The sequence below is a fragment of the Hirundo rustica genome, chromosome 2 (assembly GCF_015227805.2).
Source record: "Hirundo rustica isolate bHirRus1 chromosome 2, bHirRus1.pri.v3, whole genome shotgun sequence".
Lineage (NCBI taxonomy): Eukaryota > Metazoa > Chordata > Aves > Passeriformes > Hirundinidae > Hirundo > Hirundo rustica.
Window position 1 is genome coordinate 56,620,699 of NC_053451.1, and position 23,677 is coordinate 56,644,375.

General features: G+C 39.7%; 1 protein-coding gene across 9 annotated transcripts in view; it reads left to right on the forward strand.

Annotated features, from left to right (window-relative positions):
• ENOX1 (ecto-NOX disulfide-thiol exchanger 1) overlaps positions 1 to 23,677 on the forward strand; it is a 357,513-nt gene that overhangs the window by 20,369 nt on the left and 313,467 nt on the right. The window lies entirely within an intron of this gene.

Sequence of the window (23,677 nt, forward strand, 5' to 3'; positions counted from 1 at the left end):
CTAATTGCTGTTCATCATTTTGGAGAGACTATGTTCAGATATAGCTTCGATTATTCATCCTCCATAGACTTGTGTCTAGGGGATTTAAAAGTGACAAGAAGAGTACATAATTAAAAAAAAATAAATTTGCACATAAGCATTTTCAATTCTTAAAAGTAAAGGAAGGAAAGAAGAAGGAAAGTCTTTATCCTGATCCTTTTCCTGACTTCAGCTCTTTAATTCTTGCCTCAAACCCTCCATCTCTGCTCCTCTACACCTCTAATTTTGGTTAAGGAAAAGAGGTACTTTCTCTTGGTAGAAGGAGGTAGAAAGCCGAGGAAAGCATTCATAAGAACTTTGTAGTCCAACTATTTTCTTCTGTGTGTAGTATAGTACTTATTTTTCTTTATTCCATTTAAAAGTTTTGTTGTCAATTTTTAAGTGTTTTGACTGAATCTTCAATATTCACTACATCAAAAACGTTGGTGTTCCTTTTTCAAGCTCTTAGAAAAACACATCCAAGGGGAGGAAAATGTATAGTTTGTTTCTTCAGAATGCTGCTATGTTGTGATAAGAGTATCATTCTGACTAAGGTTTGATTTCTAATCTCATTTGTTTGGCTCCACAGACTTTTATGTTATATAAATATCACGGAGGATTATTTGCCTCAGTGCAGGGAAATTTTTTTTCTGAAAAAGCTTGATTTTGTCAGAAACTCCTTGAGCTAGTTGGTTTGGAAACTGTTGTATTTATGTAATCTCAGCGTTCTGTTTGTGGATTCTGGTTCAGTTGCTTTATCATGGGATGCCTCAAGCAATACCCGGGTGGAGCCTGGAGCAGGAGTGATAGATGACCATTAGCCTTGATGGTGCCCACTGAAGTGGGAACTACTGGTGCTGGAGTCTTAGGAAAAGTCCTCAGCCAAATTACTCTTCAGGGAAAGCAGTGGGAACATTCATTATTTTTCCAGAAGCAGAACGAAGTAATTTTATAAATAAGACCCTAGGGAACTTGCTGAACTCCAGGAAGACAGGCTGACTTCTTCAGGAAGGCAGTTTGCTTTGCATGACTGTCTGTCCTAGAAGGAAGGAAATGTCCCATATGGGTGATAGGACAACATGAGATGATTCAGTAGAGTCATAGAGGGGGAAAAAATGATCCCATATTCCTGTCAGGTGTCTTGTTTCAGTGTACTTTAGAAAAGGGAAGCAGAGAAAGTCTAAGTAAGGTAAAACTGACTGTGTTAGCTCTGAGCTCTAAATTCTGTGTGTCTGTAAGAACATAGTTGGGAGAGAGTGCAATTTATTAGCATGTTGGTTTTGGTATCTTTGCATTTCCAGATCACATTTCTTTGAAGAAATAAAGGGTGGGAGGGCTATCCAAAATGCATGTGACACATAGTTCAGATAGAGAGCAAGGACTGCCTAGTATAGGCTGCTTAGGGACACCCTGGCTGGATGTCTTGGGACCTGGATACAATTATCTGGGAAACTTCAAACTTTTTGAAAGTGTGTGAAAATGTACTGTCCGAGTCATATCAATTCCCTTAGGAAAAAAAAAAAAAGGAATTTTACTGCCAATTGTTTTTGAATTAAATTAATTGGGAATCTATGTTCTTATTAATCATAGAATAGCATGGAAACAAAAGGATCATCTGGTCCAACCAATCTTTTATGGCAAAAGCACCTTCTAAACACGATGGCCCAGCACCCTGTCCAGCCAAATCTTAGAAGTGTCTAATGTTGGGAAATCTACCACTTCCCTGAAGAAATTATTCCTATGTGTGGTTGTTTTTGTTGTGAAAAACCTTCTTCTTCTGTCATATTGTAATCTCCCCAGGAGTAACTCGTACTTGTTACCCCTTGTCTTTTCAATGTGACTCATTGTAAAAGGGCTCTCCATCACCTTTGTAGCCACCCTTTAGATACTGGAGCATGGTGAAAAGGTCTCCCCTAAGCCTTCTTTCCACAAGGCTGAACAAAGCCTCCAGAAAGGCTGAGAGAACTGCCTTTCTTCTTGTGCCAGGCTTCCCAGTATTTTCATCACCTTTGTGGCCCTTCTGTGGGCCTGCTTCATCTTGTCTGCATCTATTTTGCTTAGTGAGGACCAAAACTGAGCACAGTATTCCAGGTGTGGCCTGACAAGTGCTGAGTAGGTTGGCACAATGCCTTCTTTATCTCTGCTGGGGATGCCCTTGATGATGCATCCTGTTGGCTTCTGTTGCCACAGCAGCTGCACACTGTTCGCTTCTATTGAGCTGCTTGTCCACCAGAACCCCCAGCTTTTTTTCCACAGAGCTGCTCCCCAGCTGGGAAGATCCCAGCCTGTGCTGCACTCCTGAACTATACTCCCACATAAGCCTTCTTCTGGGATGTCCCCCAAACCGCATAATTTCTCAAAAATGGAGAACAGCCTCCCAATGACATCAGCCAGCTTTCTTAACACCCTCAGGAGAATATTGTCAGGGCCCATGGATTTGTTGGATAAGCTCGAGTTCACAAACCAATCCATCACTGACAATGGCTCTGTGTTTGCATTATCTGGCTTTTTGTTTCCAAGGCTTGGGGCCCAACACTGTTGGTAATGACAGAGGTGAAGAAAGAGTTGAGAACCTATGCCTTGTCACCGTTGTTAGTGACTAATTCATCTTTCCTGTTTAACAGCAGGCCAGTATTTTAATTTTGTACCTGCCTTTTGTTTATATATTTGAAGAACTCTTCCGTGTAGTTTTCTGCATCTTGGGCCTATTTCCATTTGTTGTTTTTCTGTTTGCATCTTTGACACCATTTCTGCAACCACAGCAGATTCCTGGCACTGGCCCTGTAGTTCTCAGCTGGTATTTGTCTACTTGTCCATCACTGCTGTGCTCCTCTTGGTTTTGAGCAGGCTCAGAGGCTCACAGTTAAGCCAAAGGGATCTCTTGGTGCATCAGCTTCTCTTGCCTTTTAAGGGGGGTGAACTCTCTGTGCTTCCAGGAGAGTGTTATTGAAAAACTCCCAGCACTCACTGGCTGCTTCGTGCTCCATGAAAGCTTTCAATGGAATCACCCCCCAAACATTGCCTAGTTCCGAATATTTGCCTCACCAAGAATTAGTATAAATACTTTCCGTTAACCAAAGCTGTTGTAATAAAAAAGCAGCTAGAAGGAGAGTTGCCTTTTTCAGACACTAAATATAAATCTGAAAGAAGTGGTTTTACAGACTCTGTTAGCTCCTGCTAACAGATCTCCTGGCTCAGAGATCTGGAATCCTTTTTCAAGTGTACATTTGCCAGCAGCCAGGGCTTCCATAGTGCAAACCCCATCAATCATCTGCTTGTATTTCCGCTGCATACAGCACAGCCAATAGGGCATGAAAATCTAGACTGTCATTTCTTGGAACTAGGAGAGGTAGCAAGTGCGGCAGTGTATTTGTTGAGAACCTCTGTATGTGAGGATGTCATCACAGCCTTATTTTTCTCAGTTGTTTTGGGTTTTTTTAACTGTCATATGCATCATTCTCTAAGATGTCTAGTAAACTACATGACCAAAACTGTTATGTGTCCTAGATATGCTTTGATGTCTTTGTTGTTGCTGAGAAAATGAGGAGCTGGTTTGCATCTTGAGGAAAAAGTAGCCCGAGTTCATACCAGGTAACTTTGAAAGTAAGTATTTAACAAGGCCATCTATTCTAGAAACATACATCTTTCCAGCTTTCCTCTGTGTGGAGATAGGCAGATACCTTTATAGGTCTCTATCTGTAGGCATAGACTTTGGTCTTAGCATCACTAACATCTAAAGATACCTGTTTCTCTGCATTGCCTGGACAGAGTCTAGAATGGTTACATACTCAGTTTAGGTCCTTCAGCTGGGAACTGCACATGAGTGGAATCTCTGATACTGAGGATGTGTTGGACAGCAGCTTTTCTATAGCCTCTCTTTACCAGCTATGTACTGTTGTACAGTAATTTAGAAAAACGTGGACTACCTATACAGCTGAGATAGCTCATGATGGACCTTCAGCTGTGTTGACACAGGGACAGGTGGAAGCTGAGAAGAAATGCTGGCATATCATCTGTCATCAATGCTGACATCCAGCACATCTTTCAATTAGAAGCAAGAAAGGAAAGGTAGCTGGTACACCTAATACATGCATTCTGATAATCTCTGAGGATACAGAGCACCGAAGATTCAGATCTCTGGGGATACAGAGAACACTAACAGCTGATCAGTGAGGTAACAACTTCCCTATAAACTTGCTAGAAAACTTTGGGGGGTGCCTTTGAGGGCTGAAGAATGGTATGATTATGTTAATGTGCTTTAGGTCTGCTTATGTCCATGGGATGACATGATGATTCCGTTTTGAGGAAGGATAAGGAAAGACATGTTTCTGATGCCTTTCAAGCCAAAGAAGTCACTTACCTTTTGAATGCACTCAAAGGTACACTTTTGAGGGGAATATAAGAAGTAAAAAGAGGTGTTTTTTCTGGGTGTATAATTAAGAATTTGTGTGTAACTGTAACAAATAGTATTCATATATTTCATATTGTGTCAAGTTGGGATTTTTTAAAAGAGGCTCATTAGCAGTTTTATTATAAGTTAAGCAAATTATGCTTTCGTTTAAGTACTAATATTTTATTGAAGAACATTACTCACTAGCTATAAATGCACTGGCAGTACTCATATATGATTAACAATTAATTCTTATAATCATTGCATAAAACACAGAATAGGCATTGCTTTAATCCGTGAAGTTCCCCGAGCATGATGCCATAGGTGTGTGATCAGAGCACATACTTTCCATGCATGCCTATTTTTCTATTCATCCTAAGTAATACCACGTTTGAAAAGTGGAAGCTGTGTAATGCAAGTTAGTAATATTTGTAGGGCCCAGTGTCCCTGGGTGACCTCCCTGAGACATATTCCAAGCAGCTTGTGTTCCTAGGTTCAGACTCTGAATTTTGAGAGAGCTTTTTCCAGTTTTCCCCTCCCTTAAATCTTTTTGTTAAGAAGATATTCTTTTCAGTGTCTGGGGCTTTTAATCTTTTAATCATTCACAGATGGCAGAATGCTGCCTGGCTGTGGTGAGTATCCCTGGATGCTGACATGCCATATTTCCATGTTGTTCCAGCAACAAGGGGAGTTGAGTGCAGTCAAGGGGGCTGTGTTTTGTGGAGGGCCTTTTCTATTACAAGGATGTTACGAGCGAAAACTAGCATCGTGCTTTCTTAATTTCACAATGGCAGTAAAAGGACTGTGCATTAGTGGTGTTCTAGCTAGCTCACTGTCTTTTGAATGTCTTTATTAGGTCAGAAAATTTTAACATGTACTTACATGCAGTCTGTGTTCTGAGCCCTCCACATCTATTATACGCCACGGAGGCTTTTAAAGTTTAGCTTAGCTCCCAGCATCATTCTTCAAATTACAGTAACTTACTTCTTGGCTGAGAGCACTTTTGAGAACTAATCTGTAATATGTTTACTTTGGCTGGAGGAATTGAAATGCTTTGAAGGAAAAAAAAAAAAATTAAAAGCTCCCCAAATGTTCCCGCAGCTTTGCTTTCTCCTCTTATTATGCTAATCTGATTGTTTTTAATGTGAGGACTTTTTTTGCCCTGGGTCTTATATACACTGCAGTGTCATAAAAGGTATACCACTTTACAGCTAAGTAATGTTGACTTTTAAGTTAGAAAATCTGAGGTTTTCATTTGGAGTACTGCACTGTATAGGAATATGTCCATTTTTTCTATTACACTCCTGAAATGTAAGAAGTCACCACATTTAACATCTATGAGGTCTTACCAGGACATTTAACTCAGAAGCTGCCAGAGTGAGCTTAAGAGGAACAAAAATATCTACTTTAATATTCAGTATTTTAGTCTTTGGAAAAATAATTTATTATGTGCCTTGGTTATTGCCATCATTTAGATAATGGGAAAATTAATGTACCATTAGAGTTAATTGCCCTGTCTGTAGTTACTAGGACAAAGAGATTCAGAAGTGATAGTGAAAGATTTGTCAGTATTTGGGAAGTTTTGTTTCTTTATTATCTGATAGTTAAGTTCACACCTGTGTATAGTGTAACCATGGAGACCATCTTGCCTTTTTTGTGGACTTCTCTTCGCAAAGACGAGGCTAATGTTCACGCTAATTCAAGGGGTAATGCAGAACTCTCTTCAAATGTCCTTGTACAATTCTTGTTAAGGGTACCTAGAATCTTATCTTTCTTTCCATTCCCCGGTTCCTTCAGAGAAATCCCAGTGGGTAATAATTTGCCTTCAGGCTTTGTAGTGAATGGTTCAGATAAGTAGGCTCCTTTCCATGGCCACGTGCAGTTAATATATAGACAAAAGTGGTGAAGGAGAGTGCGGGTTGGGACTCATTGATGTCGCAGTGCTGATGATATGCAGGCCTGCTGCCCTTGTGCTGGATCCAGCTGCTAATTTCCTAATGTTTGGCTGGAGCCTGGGTTTGGATAAAAGGGAACTGGCTGTAGCTTGGGCCAGATAATTTGGAGATTCTAATGGCTCATTTGTTAAAACAAGTAGAGGGCTTGGCAAAGGAAGAGGGAGTTTCTTTCTGCCTCACCTCACCCTTTCTCTCTGCTTTCCACCTCGAGGGTATTTATTTTGTGGGTGCCCTTTGGAGTGTTCATGGACACTGGTGTCCTAGGTTGCTCACAAGGCGGGCAATTGCTGTTCTATACCATCCACATCATTGCTGGGGGGCCTGGTTTCAGGAGAAAAAGGAATGTGCAACAGAAGTGCGCCATTTTGTTCCGTTTCTTCCTGGGACTTCCAATGCTGCGGACTCTGTCCCTCTCCTGCTGCTGCCCGTCCCTTCCCATCCCTCAGGAAGACTGCAGCGCCAAGCAGTGAATACAGCTGAGGTCAGTGAAAGGCGCATGCTGCGGCGGCGGTGCCAGAAGCAGGCGGGGGGACAGCGTGGCAGCGAACCGAGTCAAAAGGAGCTGAACCCAAACCAAGCCACGGCCAAGTCCAGCGCAGGTGAGGGGAGCGGTCCAGAGAGAGTGGCACTGCGTGGAGCCAAACCAGAGCAGCAGCCTGGAGGAGGAGAGCACTGTGTGTAGTCAATCCAGAGGAACGGAGCAGCCCAAAAGCAGGACACACGGTGCAGTGTGGGTGATCTGGCTTTTTAGGGGTTTGTCCATCATTGTTTCTCATGGGCTTAAGCTTGGGGAAGGGGAACGCTAGCTACAGAGAGCATCTGCCACCTTGTGTTTGTCCTAGCGGCCTCACAAAACAGCTGAGATGGTGGTGAACACCTTTTATGTGTACAGCACCTTCTCTTTTGTATACTTTTATTATTAATATTGCTGCTGTCACTGCGTTTCTATCTCCATTGCTGTTTGCTTTTAGTAACTTATCTCAACCCATAGTCTCTGCCTTTGTCCCTCTCTCACCAGAGTGGGGCTGAGGGAAGGGGAAAGGCTCATCTGGAGTTTAATTTCCATCTGCTTTTCAACCACCACAACTGGTCACAAATGCACATTTACATCTTTCTTCTTCGTGATTACAAGTGTTTCTTGTGAAGATGGGTCTTCCTTTCGTACATATTTCCTTTTGGTTCGTTCTGGCTTGTTGCAGCAGCTTACCCGTGAGTATATCTTTGCAAGCCACTTGAGAGAGAGGAAGAAATGTCAGCTGTGGCAGGCCGTTGACTGCCAGATACTGATTTGGGCTGGCTGGCATGAACACATTTATGTCTGCGGTTAAAAGCTCTGGATTTCTTTTCTCTGTTGGCTTGGATTCAAGGAGCTTTATGCAGAATAGTTTGGCTTTCCTTGAGATTTATGGCTGGAGTTCAGAGAGATCCTTATGTGCATCCATAGGAGATGAGGACTGTTGGTACGTGTGTCTTCAGCACGTTAGCCTAGAAGGTGTGTGCGCAAGCTCTCCTTCAGGGCCATGATCCCTTCTCCCTGTGAAGAAGCCGTCACAATCCCACTGTGCTTCCTCACTGAGAGATAAGTTGCAGGAAGAAGTGAACTTTCCTCTTAGGAGCTTTTGGCTTCTGTTTTGGCAAATGAGCACCTCGTGTTACTTCTTAAAGAGGGAAATTTTGCAAGATCTTCTGTCTGTCTTCGGTAGCAGTGCCCCAGCTCAACAGCTTGAGGTTAGGTATTTTAAGCAGTTGTATCAGTGTGATCAACACTGGGTTTAGTGATGTGTGGAGACAGTTTCTTATAGGACAGTCAGATCCAAATTCTCTACTAGTTACAGAAGAATTTTCTCAGTATGAAACACAAAGGAGGTTTATATATATATAAAATTATATAATGCATATATTTTTATTCACTCCATATCCACTAGCTCAAATTTGAGGACATATGGCTGCATGATTTACAAGCTGTAGCTTCCATTGTTAGCCATAAGTAGGAGACATTGTGGAAGTGACAGTGGGATGTATTGCTGTGGTCAGGTCTACATTTGGGTGGGGCAGGTATGAAATTCTGCCAGGTGATTATTGAGAAAAGCTGTCACTGGCTACTTTTTACAAGTGAGATGTCCACTCGTAGAGGTGTGAATTTGAATGTGCACTAGGAGGCATCTAATTTAAAGTGCCACAGACTAAGTTAAAACATGCTAGTTGACAGCTCTTGCCATCTTCGATCTGACCCAGAATTAACATTTCTGAATACTATAAAATAAGTGTGAACTGGACCTTGAAGTAGGCTTTCAGGTTTGTGTACAGGGTATACTTACACAGGTTTTTTATTGTTTCAGTAGAAGACTGTTTGATACTTAATTTATATTCCAAAAGATTCTCTAGCTAACTGCAATTAGAATATTATCATTTTAAAGAAGCTTTTCTTTTAACACAAGCTGTGTGTGTGATAAACATGGGTTTGGTCACTTGGTAAAATGCTTTGATACAACTTTCTTTTGCTGGCATTGTACAAGATATTTTTTTAATTTACAAGGTATGTTCATCATAAAGGGATCAAAATACACTGGAATTGAAATAGCTTTGTTTCCAGGGCAATTCTTTCCTCAATTATTTTTATGTGTTATCTACTTCATATACCCTCAACTGAACTGTTTTATTTTTATCATTTTTATCACTTTTTAGTGGTGAATTTGTTCCTGTTGGCGTTTGGGCTTTGTCATTTCATTTAGCAGTTTTCCTGGGAAGTCAGAATGTTACATAAATGCAGAAAAGATGTACTGTACATCAGTTTTGATTATCTTGAAAGCACTACACAGTTTAGGTCTATAAACACATGTGCAGATATTTTAAGCACAGTAGCAATTCTGTTAAACTTGATGAGTCTGTTTTCAAAGTTAGAGGAATAGAAATTTCTGAGCAGTATGTGCACAGACCTTCACTTGCCTCTGAAATTCATTCGTTCCAGAGTGTAGCTTACTAATAGTAGGGGGTATATATATATATATATATATTTTTTTTTTAACAGACTAATAGGAAAAACTTTAGAGGGAAGCAAGGTCTTCTGGTGGCATGAAGGTGACAGTTTGAAAGATGCTGAGTGGGGTCCATTTTTCAGCTTATGCCCCTTTTATCCACAGCTGACAGCAGCAGCAGAGCAACAAAAGCTTGCTTCTTAAACGTCATGGTTCAACTGTAGTGATCCGCTTTTTTTTTGGTTAGTAAATCACACTACCTAATAAGATGTTTTAATATATGATAATATATTTTAATAGCTATCTGGTGTAACTATTTAAATTATAATATTGCCCGTTAAACTCCATTAGTAATTACTGAGGATTTTCTTCCAAAAAGGTGATTTCCCACCCTCCCTCTCCTTTTGCCCCTAAGGAAGTTTTATTAATTTCAACAGAGACTTTCTAGTGATTTTTTTTTTTTTCTTTTTACAAAGAGGTTGGACTGCCTTTTAGTAGAATCTCTAGGTGTTTCTGGGACCAAAACATTAAAAAATAAAGATGAATTGGATTATTCAGAAAGAAAGAAGAAGAAACAAAATAGGGACATTGGAAATAAGGGTGATGATTGAATAGAGCTCGGGGAATAATAATACCCATATGGGAGATCGGGGGAGAGGGGAAGGCCATGATGATGAAGGAAGCAAAAGAAACAACAAAAAAAGCTAACTGCTGCGCTTCACCCTGGATATACAAAGAGCCTTGGTACTTTCTGCAAAAGCAACTCCTCCTACATATTGTGGTGGGATTACAGACATTTCTCTTCTTTTGGATGAACTTTTGTCACAATTGAAAAAGTTTACCAAAGACTTTTTTCTTTTTTACAGTTCTTCTGCTCAGGAATTCCATGTTCATGCAGGGGAAGATGTACCTCTTGAAAAGTGTCTTTCACCAGAGAGATGCAAATGGTGCACTTGGAACTGCATAGTTGTAGAATCATATTAGCCACCTTGGGAAGAGCAGAGGCTTTGTGCCTTCCAATAATTTGCTTTCTTTGGGGAAGCTGGTAAGAACTTAAATGTTCTTCTAAAGAGGCAGTAGTAAAGATTAGTATGTTCCTAACACTGTAAAAGCACTAAAGATGTAATGGCCCCTAAACACCATCAAAAAAAAAAAAGATGAGAAGATCTTAGTTTCATGGAAAAATCAAGTGTTCCTCTGGCTCCAGTTTGAGGGCCTTTGACCCTGATACCCATCAAGAACACAACAGTGCAACAAGTGAAGGGCATTTATGCAAATCCTTACACGTGATAATGTAGTAGGACTTTATGGGGACACTGCAAAATTTTCTTCTATATACCCAGTGGCAGATGACTTCTTGTACAGAAAGAACAAGATTTTCTTGTTTGTTTTTGTTTGTTTTGTGCAGCCCTTCCGCTTTTCTTAGCCTGTGTTCTCTAAGTGACATGTTTGTGTCAGGGAAATTCAGCATAGTGGCAAATGTTTCCTTTTAAACTGTAGATCCTTTACAGGGAAGAACCATTGTAAATTCCACTTTTAAATTTGCATCACAGTCCTCTTCCTGCTGAGACACATGTCTGTACTGTTTCACAAGGTCAGACTGGTGATACCAGAGTTGCCTAATTTTTCTTTAAAAGGAGCATGATTATATTCATCAAATATGTTATTTTATCAAGAATCATCAAGTGAGGGGTAAAAGCAGAACAAATTTGATATTTTGTGGGGGAAATTTTCCAGAATCAGATGGTTTTTTTTTTTTGAAACACACTGAGATAGTAAGACCTGTTATTCGTAAGCAGTGGTTAAACTTCTGGCCTAAATCTAGCATGAATGTTGAGGCAAGGTGCAGAAGTTTTCTCCGGGCAACCTCTATTCAGCCATTGAAACTTCCACAGTTTCTGACAAAGTAAATCAGTAGATGCACTTATCTGGTCTGTTTGGTAAATTGTTTGAAGAAGTTCCTCATTTCTCGGTAGCATGTACTACCTGAGAACTGCCGTGAGAACACGCAAGATGCTAGCCTGTCTGCCTATCACAGCAGGGTTAGAATGGGTTGGAAAGAAAAGCAAAGTTAGGCCATGTCTTGGGATGGTCTCCAAGTCTCTGCAGCATGGAGGATGAAGCAATGAGTCTTCAGCACTGCTTTGAAAAGCAGCACTTTATCAGTGCTGCCACAAAGACAGGCATCAGTACAGCAGCTGTTTTACCCTCTTCCTCAGCCTTTACATTTAACATCCAGAGCCGAGGACAGAGTCTTACCAAATGTAAAATGTGTGACACATCCCAATGACAAGTGGAGAAGTTCCAGTGATTAAGTGTTTGGTGATCTCTGGTGGTATTATAGGAGGAGCTTTCCTGGCCTGTACACTCCAATGTAAAGACAGAGGTAAGGAAAATTTTGGCACCCAGATGGCCACCCAGCTGTTTTCTCACTCGCCCTCTTCAGCAGAATAGGGGGAGGAAATGAGATGAAGTATAGGGTGAGTTCAAGACAGTTGAATGAGGAAAAGAGAAGGCTGCCTGTGGAAGGAAAGCAAAGTGCTTTGATTTCTACTTCCATCTTCAGGGGATGTCCAGCCACTCAGGGAGAAGAAGAAATCCCACCACATATAGCAGCTGCTTTAGAAGACAAACGCCTTAATAATGAAAGCACTTCTCCTTTGCCTTTCTCGTAGCTTTATTGCTGAGTATTTCACTGTACAGTGAGGGATGTCCCTTTGGTTGGCTGGGGTCAGCTGTTCTGACTGAACCTCCCAACCTCTTGCCCACTTCCAGCTGCCTGACCCGTGGGGGTGTTGGAGAGACAGCCTTGGTGCTGTGTGGGTGATGCTCAGCAGCAGACAACATGTGGGTGTGTTACCAACACCCTCCTAGACACAGCTACAAAGCCCAGCACTATGAGGTCAGCTATGAGGAGTGCCAGCTCCAAAGTGATCTTTCCATGAGGAGACAAAAAGACAGAGAAGCTGTCCTTGAAGTGACGGAAAATAAGGAATAGTGCCAACCTGTGTACAGAAGCCCCTTGTGCAGTTGTGCAGGAAAAGACAGTGCTAGTGCTGAGTCTGAGAGTGCAATCCAGCACTTGTATAGCCATGTCCTGCAGTCTCTACAAAGCAACTTCCGTGAGAAGTAAGTGGCTATTCAGGGGTTCCAGCAGATGAGCAATATTTTCAACACTTGCTGCTCAGAGCTAGTAATGATTGTCAAAGATGTAAACTCATGTAGTTAATAATGATGGTGCCTGACAGTACTGTTCACCATCCTGAGGAAGGGAGCAAGCAAAAATCCCACACTTACAGATGCTTGTTATCAAACAGCATAATCATGATCAATGTCTGAAAATACCACATAGATGTGGAATAAACTTTAGGCTACTCTGTGGTGTGGTTAGTTACTACAGGAAAAATCTGCACATATTTATTTGTGTGGTAAATGGCACTATTACTCATGCTGTTTCTTTAGTGAGTTATTTTGACTAAAGTGCCATAGTTTCACAAAATGACCCATCAACTTATAATAAAATGCTCTTTTAGTAAGTTACTGCTGAAGGGATGTACTGAGAAAGTAATGAAAATCTACCAGGCTTCATAACACAAGTTTTCATTTCTGTTTTTTTCAATCTGTTGCAAAGTTTCTAGACAGTCCATCTATAACAGGGCCTAGATAATTTGTTACCTTTTTTTTTTTTTTTTTTGTCAGTATTTTGTATTTCTAGATCCTACTTCATTAATGAGGTTGAAAAATACTGCCATTGCAAATTAGTTATGGGTCAGCAACTGCTGATTTTACAATGCTGCACTATTTTCCTCAGCTTTGCAGATGCTCTTATATCTCAATTTATGGCTGCCTGGGGATAGATGTGAATATCAAGCAGAATCCAAAACTTCTTTTTTCTTCTATCCAAATGCCTAGCCAATGGCCCCACTAAAATTTGGAAGCATAATTTAATTTTTCTGAAAGTGAAGGGTTGTGAATACAGCTGTCATGATAAAAGCATGAGAGTTGTGTAAATAGGAGAACCCAGTGTGATTTTGCCCAGAGAAGCTGTGAATTATATGTGGAAGTATTCAAGGCCAGGTTGGAGAGGGTTTTGAAGATTTATCTAGTGGAAGGTGTCGCAGCCCATGGCAGGGAGCTGGAACTAGATGGTATTTAAGGTCCCTTCCAATACATGGAATGATTCATGATTCATGCTGTTGAGAAACTTATTTTGTTTAGAACAGTGATTCACAGTGAGGGTCACAAGAACCATCTCATGGCATGTCAGTGATCCCAGGAGAATCAGAGACCCAGAACCCTCTCCCTGTCTTCTCCCCACGAATGCTGTAAGAATTTTACAATTTTGGGGCAATTTTGTGACATTTTCTTTACTGCAGATTATCCATTTGGGAGAACAGCTTCCGCTGATCTGGAGAGCTACTGGCATGACTGCTGGAGAGGAGAATAGAAAGCTTTTAAAGGAACATATTTCTCCCTGTTGAAAGACAATCTCCTCTCTCCCACCACAGTTTTGAGATTAGAGCCTCATGGATACCTGGATGCAGTTACTCTGCAGTGTGTCACTCATCTCCATTGTTTACCTCTCAGCATTCCAGATGAATTTTGGCCTCAATATACAGCTGACAGGGGAGAAGTGTAATACAAACTCTTGTTTTGCAGTGGTCATCTTAGGTTTCCTCAACCTGGAAGCAGCAGCTTCCTGAAAAAGGCTGTGCCAGGTAGAGTTCATTTTACCCTCTTCACATGCTCCTTTGTCTAGACAAGATTAAAAAAAATCTTGTTGTTTCTCCACAGCTTTGTGACTTTTAGCAAATGTAATGTGTTGCTGTCTGCCAGTGGAAGTGAATTAGTTCATGTAAGTTTGAAAATACCGCTGTGATCCACATAAAGTAAAAGCTGCCAATGAAATGTTAGGGAGGAATCTGGGAATTTTCCTAGTTAGACCATGTGATTTGTAATTGTGAGTTTAGTGGGAAGCTGCTGAAAGCCATATGTGTCGATCCAGTTACTTAGAAATACTTCTGCTATAGCTAGAGTGTGAGAAGAAGGGAAAGAAGATGAGGGAAGAGCAAGCCAAGCAGACCTCACTTGCAGACAAACCCAGGACCAACCCCAGTTTCTTGCTTCTGGCCTCCTGAACCAGAGATTCTCAGGGCTCGTGTACGCATTTCCTTAGGGAAAGATACCCTTGCTAGGGTCTTTGTAATGAAGTGTCAGGAGTAAATGTATCTATATAAAAAGAAGATAGGAATTTTTAATTTTTTTTTTTTTTTTTGGTTGTCTCTGGGAAGACCAAAGCTCAAACCTGCTTTTGTGAGGATTCAAAAGATTAATAACGTCATGTTTCTTCTTTCATGTATGGGATTGGTATGCTTGGGGCTCAGTCCAGCAAGCATGTCTATGGTCTATGACTGACATACTTCAGGTTGCAAACTACCTCCAGTATATTCAATAAGGTCCTGTTAGAGACTTTAAGCCATCTTTTGGCCTGAATGAACTTCACACGAAGTTGCACTCTAGAAGGTTTTTCAGCCAGTAGCTGATTATTTTCATGAGGCCTCAGATGAGGATTTGTCAAAGATCTTGAATAGAGCACCCTGATGCTTTTGTAGTCCAGGTGGCAGGAGTGTGGGCAAGAGAATAGGCAGAGGCAGTTCCAGTCTCTGCCACAAACATTTCTTCCTGCTGAGGATGGTGATTTCCTCACTCCTCATTGGTAGGCTTTCAGTCCTTTTGTATACCAAATGATACTCTGCACAGAAAATTCTGTGCTTAAAGTGGAGAATAAGGAATAATGAGGATTTCAAAATGAAATTGTTGGGTCCCAGATGCCTACTAAGTAGATTTGCATGTCTTTCCAAAATTTACTCCAAAATACATCTGTCTTTGGATGTAGTTTTTTATTCTGTATATTTATATATTGTGAATACGCTCAGTATTAGTTAGAAGTCCCTAAACCCACATTTGATTCCAACAGAACATTTAAATTTTTATTTTTTTCTTGTGTACAGTGTGGTTTTTTATCTTCTTTTTTCTTTTATTCTGTTCTCTAAAAAACATAGCCAGAAAAAGTGGTTATAACCAACATTGCAGCTTTGACTAAACTTGGAAATGGAAAGCAGGAGTTAAATTTGGTCTTAAAATAAACTATTCAACTTATTTTGTTGGTGGTGTTTACATGAGTGTCCAGGAAAATGTATGATCTTATATATTACGCGTGCTACAGTCCTTAGGCATAATAGGGTTAGATGAGGACAGTGTGTCAGATGTAGCATTTGTCATTACCTTTCGCTTGCCTAATTTCATGCTGTTATGGGTTTGTGTTGAACTATTACTCTTGAATTTAGATTTTTTTTTTTTCTGATTTCATGAGCTTTTCTTTACAAAAAATTCTTCTTAGCATGCTTTATTTCTGTGTCACTTTCAACAGCAGAAATGGTTCTTATTAAATGCAGTTTTTCTCCAGTTTTGATTCTTCTTTAAAGAAAATAGTGTGTGACAGTAAATCCAACCATTTGCTTCTCTTTTGAAAGTACTGATAATGTGTGTTATTAATTACCTTGCCGTTGCATGGTTAAAAATATTTTTTTTCCTGTTCAATAACTCTACCTTCTGTTGTGTAACTGTTCCATAAAGGTCATATTTTTACCAGACAGTAATCTTAAATGTCATGCTTTCCATTATGTTTAACTACTCCATATCTAGATATATACCTGGTGGAGCAGAGTACTTTGCTAAATGAGTTTTGGAGATTGGCAAATTAATTTAATTCAAAAGGAATGTCATTATTTTTCCCACGTCTGTATGTCGCTACTTTGATATCATCAGACAGTTTTGAGAATACATGTAGTTGATCTCTGTTTTCTGTTTATAAATGTGGCTGATGTACTTTACACCAAAAAAACCCAATGCTTGACACATGGCAGTGATTTAACAAAAAGAAACACTTTGTGCCTGAATGCCGTTTGCCTTCTGGCATTCCCTTGGGATTCCCATAAAGCACAGGGAAGTGAAACAACTACCTGCATGTTTGAGGATGCAAGTGTCTGACCAGGGGTACTTACATGTTGTGGTTATGTATTTTTGGAGCAGTGTTTAAATATTTTATAGTAGTTTATTCGGGCATACATGTGTTAGGTGTGGGCATGCAGTGCACACCACAGCAGAAGGTGACCTGTAACCTTTACAACATTAAAGGCTTTTAGTGCGGGATTTGGCCTAGTGTTTGAAATACTCGTGGTCTTTGCTGCATGTTCTCCAGGGAGGACACAAATCTGCCAGGTTTTGTTCCTATTCTCAGTCTTTCCTTTTCATTAGCGTTCCAGACTGTTTGCATTTCCCTTAAAAGCTTTCCTCTTTGCCTTCTTCTTCCTCCTTCTTTTATATGTAGGATAGTGGTTTAGAAGAAACAAACAAGGTAAGATGGGAAGGCTTCTTCATAATACCTCACAGAGGGAGAATTTACTTCATGAAGGAAAGAGTTAAGCTGTTTTACACAGCCAATTAAGTGTATGCTGTCTTTTACTATGCATGCATGCCCTTAATGGAGGTAATAGTAATTTATGTTGGTAGCTTTTGTCATTCTCTCTTAGTGACCTGGGCTCAGACTGTGACATGTTCAGTGCAGCTTGACAGTGAGGAAAGAAGACCTATATATATATATATATATATATATATATATATACACACACACACAGAGGTATATGACAGGATTGTTAAAACTGAGGCAGTAAGGTGAAGTTAAAGATCAAATTGTTTGCTCGTCATTTGCAAGCAGGTAAAAACCAGGTCTGGTAACTCTTGCAAGGTCCTTGACCAGTCATTCAATTACTTGCCTTAAGAAAGATCTGCCAAGTTGGCAATTAATGGGACATAGTCCAGCCAAGAATGTTTTAAAATTAGTCATGTATGAAATTGTGGGATAAATTTCTTTTGCCTCCCTGCAGTTTCTTCGGGTTCATAAGTGGTGAATCACTGCTGGTCTATTACTGAGCTGGAACTGGGCTTGTCTGAAATGGTACTAAATGTAGATCTGATTTTGCACTTTCTGGTATTGGAAGAGGAGTCGCAATCTTTAAGAGATATATGCTAAAATATAAAGCATGAATATACTTTGTATCTATTAGGTTTTGTTTTTCTGAGATTACATATGTATATTTTGCCAGAAAAATACATTTATATGTGTGGATGTATATGTACAGTATACGTATTTTATAAAACTGTTTGCATCTAAATTATAGCTGTTATGTACCTTCCTTGCTCTGGCCTGACTGTAGGCTTATGTTTCTTTTCAAGACAACTATTTGCTTGACTCTGAGAAGAGCATCAGCAAAACCAGCCTTGCCTTTTGCTTCTCGGTGTCTCAAACACAGTAACCCTCATCTCCAAATTTCCGTGTCTGAACTCTCATAGACTGCCAATAGCATTTACAGCTCTTGGTATTTAGGAACCTGAGCCATAAACAAGGGCCCTCCATTTGTGAGGGCACAAGACAGAGTTATATGTAAGCCATTTAGGAAAGCAGCCACAGGGCAGTGAGGTAAGAGGGGACAGAAGGCTATGGGCAGGTTGGAGAAGCACAAGGAAATGGTGACACAGTCTTGACCAGCGTGGTAAGTGGTGGGTTTAACACATTAAATATATATATATATATATATATATATTTGGAGGCATCTCAACAAAGCATATTTTAGTGGATTCTGCTTGGAAATGTCTAGCTAGTACAGTGGAAATTAACATCATAAAAAGTGGGAAAATGTATCAGGTGTGAGATTACAGTAAAGAATCTCTAGAAGGGGGAACAAGTTATGTTGGATGCACAAAGGCAAAGAGGAGTGATATGGTTAAAGTGAATGACAAAGGAAAACAACCTTTGCAACAGGCAAGATATTGTGTGTCAGATAAAGAGAAGTGGATGCCTGTAGTGATGGATCTGATAAGATTTTTGGTCAGGAAAATGAGCTGTGTGAATGGCTAGGAAAAGCTATATAATAGAGAGATTATGTAGAACAAATCCACTGAACTGACACGTAATTGGGATTTGAGAGACTATCTGGGTTGAAAATGTCATCCATAGTGTGATTTGCATAAGAAGTTAGACATGTTGTCCAAAGTGATTAGAGCCGGGTATGGAGAGCTGAGACAGGGGAGGATGTTACCTGTTTTTTTACTCATCTTCGTCTTAGGCAGGACTTTTCATGGGGAGGGAAGAGGGAGAAGGTTTACACAGGGGACTTTAGTGTTGGGGGAAGAGGGTTTAATGGGAACAGTAGAAAGGAAGGCAAGCCAAAAGCAGAAATGGTAAATTTATTGTTCATCCACTGGGAATTTTTGTTTGCTGATGTTCAGAGATAAGGCATAGATGAAAGGAAATTAAGGACAGAGCTGCTTTGAGTACCCCACAGGAAGCTGGCAGAGGAAGAAGCTACCTGATATTTGATATTCCTTTGATTAAGAAGGACTTTTAGGATAAAACGCCTATGGAAGTTTCATGTATATTTTATTATGTATCTACAACTCAGGATCGTAGGATGTAATATATTTCGATATAATTTTTGAAGACGGCTGATTTTATTGCCAGAAACATTTAGATCTGGGGAAACATTTAAAAGCTGGATGAAAACTGATTTGGAGTAATAGTTATGTGCTTTAAGGAACAATGATAACTATCAGAAGATTACACACTTGTTGGGGTGCCATACTTGAGATGAGAATAAGCTCTTTTTGAAGACAACCAATGAGAACCAAAGGAAAACAAAACAAAAAAACCCCAAAAACCTCTGGATTATCCTGTACTGCAAATAACCATAGATGAGAATTTCTACGTAAATCATATTGGTAGCTAAGTAAATATATATGTATATATATATTTAGAGGTGATGAGCACTTGTTCATTCCTCTTTTGAACAGTTATTCCTGTGATGCAGACTTCAAAGAATAGGAAAGAGAGCACAACCTCCCCTGGGATTTCATCTCTATTCAGGAAAACAAGGAGTACTTTAAAAATCGCTTTATTTTTTTAGATTTCACTTATTTCTGTGTTCTGGATTGTTAATTTATCTAAACTGGCATGAAGTTTTTGAAGTGAATAATTCAGAGAAACTTGACAATGCGCATTAAAAAGTGTACTTGGAGCAGAATTTATGTTAAAAACCAACACAGTTATTGTTTTAGTTGCTCAGAGAATTTATTTTGTTGTGTGAGACTTTAGGAGATTCTTCTGTGTTTGTGTGTGTAGAAGGTCACAAGTGACATCTGAAAACCAGTACATGGAATAATAACTTGGGGCAGAAGATTTGCCAGTTGTTGTAGTCCCAGACTTGATTATGACTAGAATAAGGAAGTGAATTCTGTTCAGTACTCTAATTTGTAAGACGGCAGTTAAGAAAATTGACAAAATCCTGAGTGATGTTTCAAAATACCTTTTAAAGAATGTTTGCCAATAAAGAGAATCAAAGTGTAAAACTTCTGAAGAACAACCGCAAACCCAAAACAGACTTGATGCCAAATCTCAGTAATTTGTGGAAGATAAGTACCTTTTTTGAGTTAGTGAATAGGAAAAAACTCCCCAACTTTAATAAAGAACCTAAGATTCTGCATTCTTTACACAGCTATTCTTTTGCTTGCTTTTATAAGTTCTGATCTAATAGTATACTGGTGAATGTAGTATGATTTTTAATTTTAAAAGTTGAATATTTAGAGTCTTTGACTCCATACATAGACATTTCTTTTATATGTATTTGCTATGCATCTCCTTTTTTTCTCTCAGGGATTTTGAATTATTAGTGACTGCCATGAAGGGCCAGACCCTTTTCAATATTGCAGAACAGTATGATAGGGCCCTTTGAATATGGTATAAAAGGAAAACTGGAAGCTTACCATCTGGAAGAGACCATCAGTGGGCTAAAGCTGGCATTTCTGGCTTTCTGCCAGACCTTTGCTGCTGTCTGACTAACCTCAGGATTGGACAAGGAGGGATCTCCAGGTGGCTCTGTGTCCTGTTTTTCCTTCTCTCTGCCCCATTGAGTGAACTAACCTGCAGTACAGCCAGAATGGTGCAGTCCTGCTTTCAGAGGTTAGACAATATATAAAAGTAAGGAAATAGAAATGCAACCCCCACCCAAGAAAACAACAACCAACCAACCAACCAAAAACCAACACAGAAACGTTGTAGAAAAAAGCTTAAAATCCATGCCTTTTGCTGGCAAAATCAACAGATTGAGTCTCCCCACAGCTTCATGGAAATGTTTACTGCGCCTCTGGGTGGTTTTACTCAAATTTCGTGCTCAAAGCCAGACTACTGCTAACACCACTTCAGATCAGCCAGGCTTTCATTGGTCTACATGGGTGAGCTGGTAGCCAGACTGTTATGCGGACAAGGTACCTTTCTTTGCCGAAAACACAGTTCCTTGCTCTTTTTGTCTCTGCCTTTCCTTTCCGAAAAGCCTGCATCTATGACCATGTTCTGGTCATGTGATCTGGGATTGTGATTATGCCACAGCTCTGCTATCATACACAAACTTCCAGTTATACTTGTTTGTTGCTCAAACTCTGTGCAGTGGTGTACCTACCACTGTTTGAGAAGCCTGAATGCCCTCTGTTTCGTGGCCTTCTCCAACATGTACATCTCCTTTATCTGCACTGCTTCCTCATTTGCTTCTGCATTTAGATACCATTCCCTCATCACCCTAGCTTAAAGCTTTCTCTACTGGGTAGCAAGCCGGTTTGCAAAGATATGCTTTTGTCTGGACCTTCATCTGAATTCATCCAGCATCTGGAAGCATGGGACTAGGGATAGAAGAAGAAACTACACTGCATAGCTGATTGAGATTGAAATGCTTCTTCACATTTTTACAGCCGAGGACCATTATGACAAGGTAGTGAAATTCACCTGGACACAGTGATCTCCTGCTGTGTCCTTTAGTGCATGAGATTCATCAAACTGGCTAAACAAGGACTTAATGCGCCCTGCAGGAGCTTGTGTGAGGTGTTCAGAAGTTAATGAGCTGAATTAATTCTAAGAAAACTGAAAATAAAGTCTCAACTATATATAGATAGAGAGATATGTATAGGTACATATATAGCTGTTGGAAAGAATGTTCCTGAGGAGGAAAAGAGTTTATGAGGCTTTTTGATGTCTTTATATGAAGCTGTACAAATTTCAGCCATTTAACTTTAGCAAGGATATCCTGGACTGTTTGAAGTGGGTAAATAATTTAAAATAAATAAGGTCAATGAAGAAGACCCTGTTTGCCAGTCTGAAATGTAAATTCTGAAGAACTTTTAGAGATTTTGCTCATACCTAAAAAAGAGAGTAAGTTATTAGGTCCTGAATTTTATAAAATGTTGGGATGAAGAAAGTTCAGTTATCTCAGCACTTGGTTTGGTCAAGATCTTTCTGAGGGGGTTCATGAAGAACAGATGAGATCTGTTTGGATGTTTTTCTCAGAAGCAGTCTGTGAACAATATGCCATCTTTTTAAAACATTATTAAAGATGTTATTTCCTGTTCCAGAATTGCCCTTGGCTACAGGAATAGGTAAAATTTTTATGGTGACATTTGCATTTTCTACTATTAAATAGGTGGGTTTTTTCTACTGTTTTACTTCAGGGCAGGCATTTGGCAAATATAGCAACTCTGGCTGTTGGACTGGATTCCTTACTGAAAATATGATTGCCCATGCAAGCATGATGTGGGCACCCGCAGTAAAATTTGAAGTACATATATTTATTGCCACCAAAAAAAAAAAAAAAAAAAAAAAAAAAAAAAAAAAAAAAAAAAAAAAAACCACCAAAAAACAAAAACAAAAAAAACCACAAAACCTTTTTCTTTTTTTTAAGTTAATTAGTAATCATGAAAATACTCAGGCAGAGTTTGTCTTCTGACAGCTTTTGTGGTCAATAAGGTGTGCTTATTGTCAGAACTCTGTAAATATTTTCTCACCTTTCACCTGTCTCATATACATCATCTGAATACAACAGAGCATGATATTGAACTAGGAAGATCATGGTAAAATGTAATCTATGTTGGTGTAATATTTAAATTAGATTTGATACTTCAGTCTTTCCTTTGCTTCCCTCTAATAAAATATATCTGAGAGGTAACTGTTACCACTGAATTAATAATAATGTCTACTGTAAGATAAGGGGAGCTGGATTATTCAGTCATGGTAGCTTTAGCAAAGGAAGTGTACTGCATCAGCAGGGTGTGTGGTCCGGGATCTCACTGCTCAGTTGTTATAATCTCACTTCAGAGGTACTCAGGAGTAAGACAAAATGGTATGGTTCTGGGCAGTGCCCATTCCTTCTCTGCCTTTGCAAGAAGGCACAGGGGAGCTCAGTGGAGCTCCTTTGCTGCTGCTCATGGTTCTGGAGGTCTGTGTTGGGATACCGAGAGGATGTACTGTGTGAAAATGTGGTGATCGTTGCATGTCTGCCACAAGTTCCAATCCTTACGAAGTGCCAGGGAGAAAAAAAAAGAAAATCAATCTGACAGCTGTTCCTCCGTGAACTGGCCCTGGGAATTGCTGAATATCATTGGCACACAAGATTGTGTATCTGACCTAGGGTTGAGTAGCTCTGAATTTTGTTAATTCCTGAGAGCACTCATGGAAAAGAAATTTAGAAATTTTTTAAGCTATCCTGGCATCCCAAGGCAGGATCAGTTATATTCTGTCAGTTCCCTGGTTCGTTCTTAAAACCATTCTATTCTGGTGTGGCACAGTTCTTACTGGTACAAAATAAAAATCTTTCTTACTGCAGTTTGAACATATTGCTTATTACTCTGTCTTCAGTGGGTATTTCTTATTTTCAGCAGCCAGTTCAGTATATAGCAACTTTCAGATCTTCTTGGTGTCTTTTTGCATACATGGAAGTATCGTCATTCTGTCCATGTTTCCTCACAGGTTATGTTTTCTAGAAATCTGTCTCTGTAATTGTTCTTCATCTTTCTTGGGGTGTGATGCCCCAAACTGAATGTAAGACAGCTCTGTTCAGAGAGGATTACTTCACTAATGCTGTAGCTTTTTAATGGTATTGTATATTTATGCAATATACCATAAGATAGGTATTCATTGCTTGAGATCCTCTCCTACAGAAATGCAACTGAAAAAGTGGCTCCTGCATTTATACACTTCATTATTTATGCAATTAATTATACTGTTAATTATTAAAATACCCAAGTACCTTGCATGTGTTGCTACTAATTGACTCCTATGCCACTCTTAAACTGTAGATTGGACCCAGCATCAGGTTATAAACACTTGAAAGTAGGTGCCTAAATGTACATCGTATCTTAGCAGTGTCACTAAATTCCCAGTCTAGTCAATGGAGCCTGGCCAA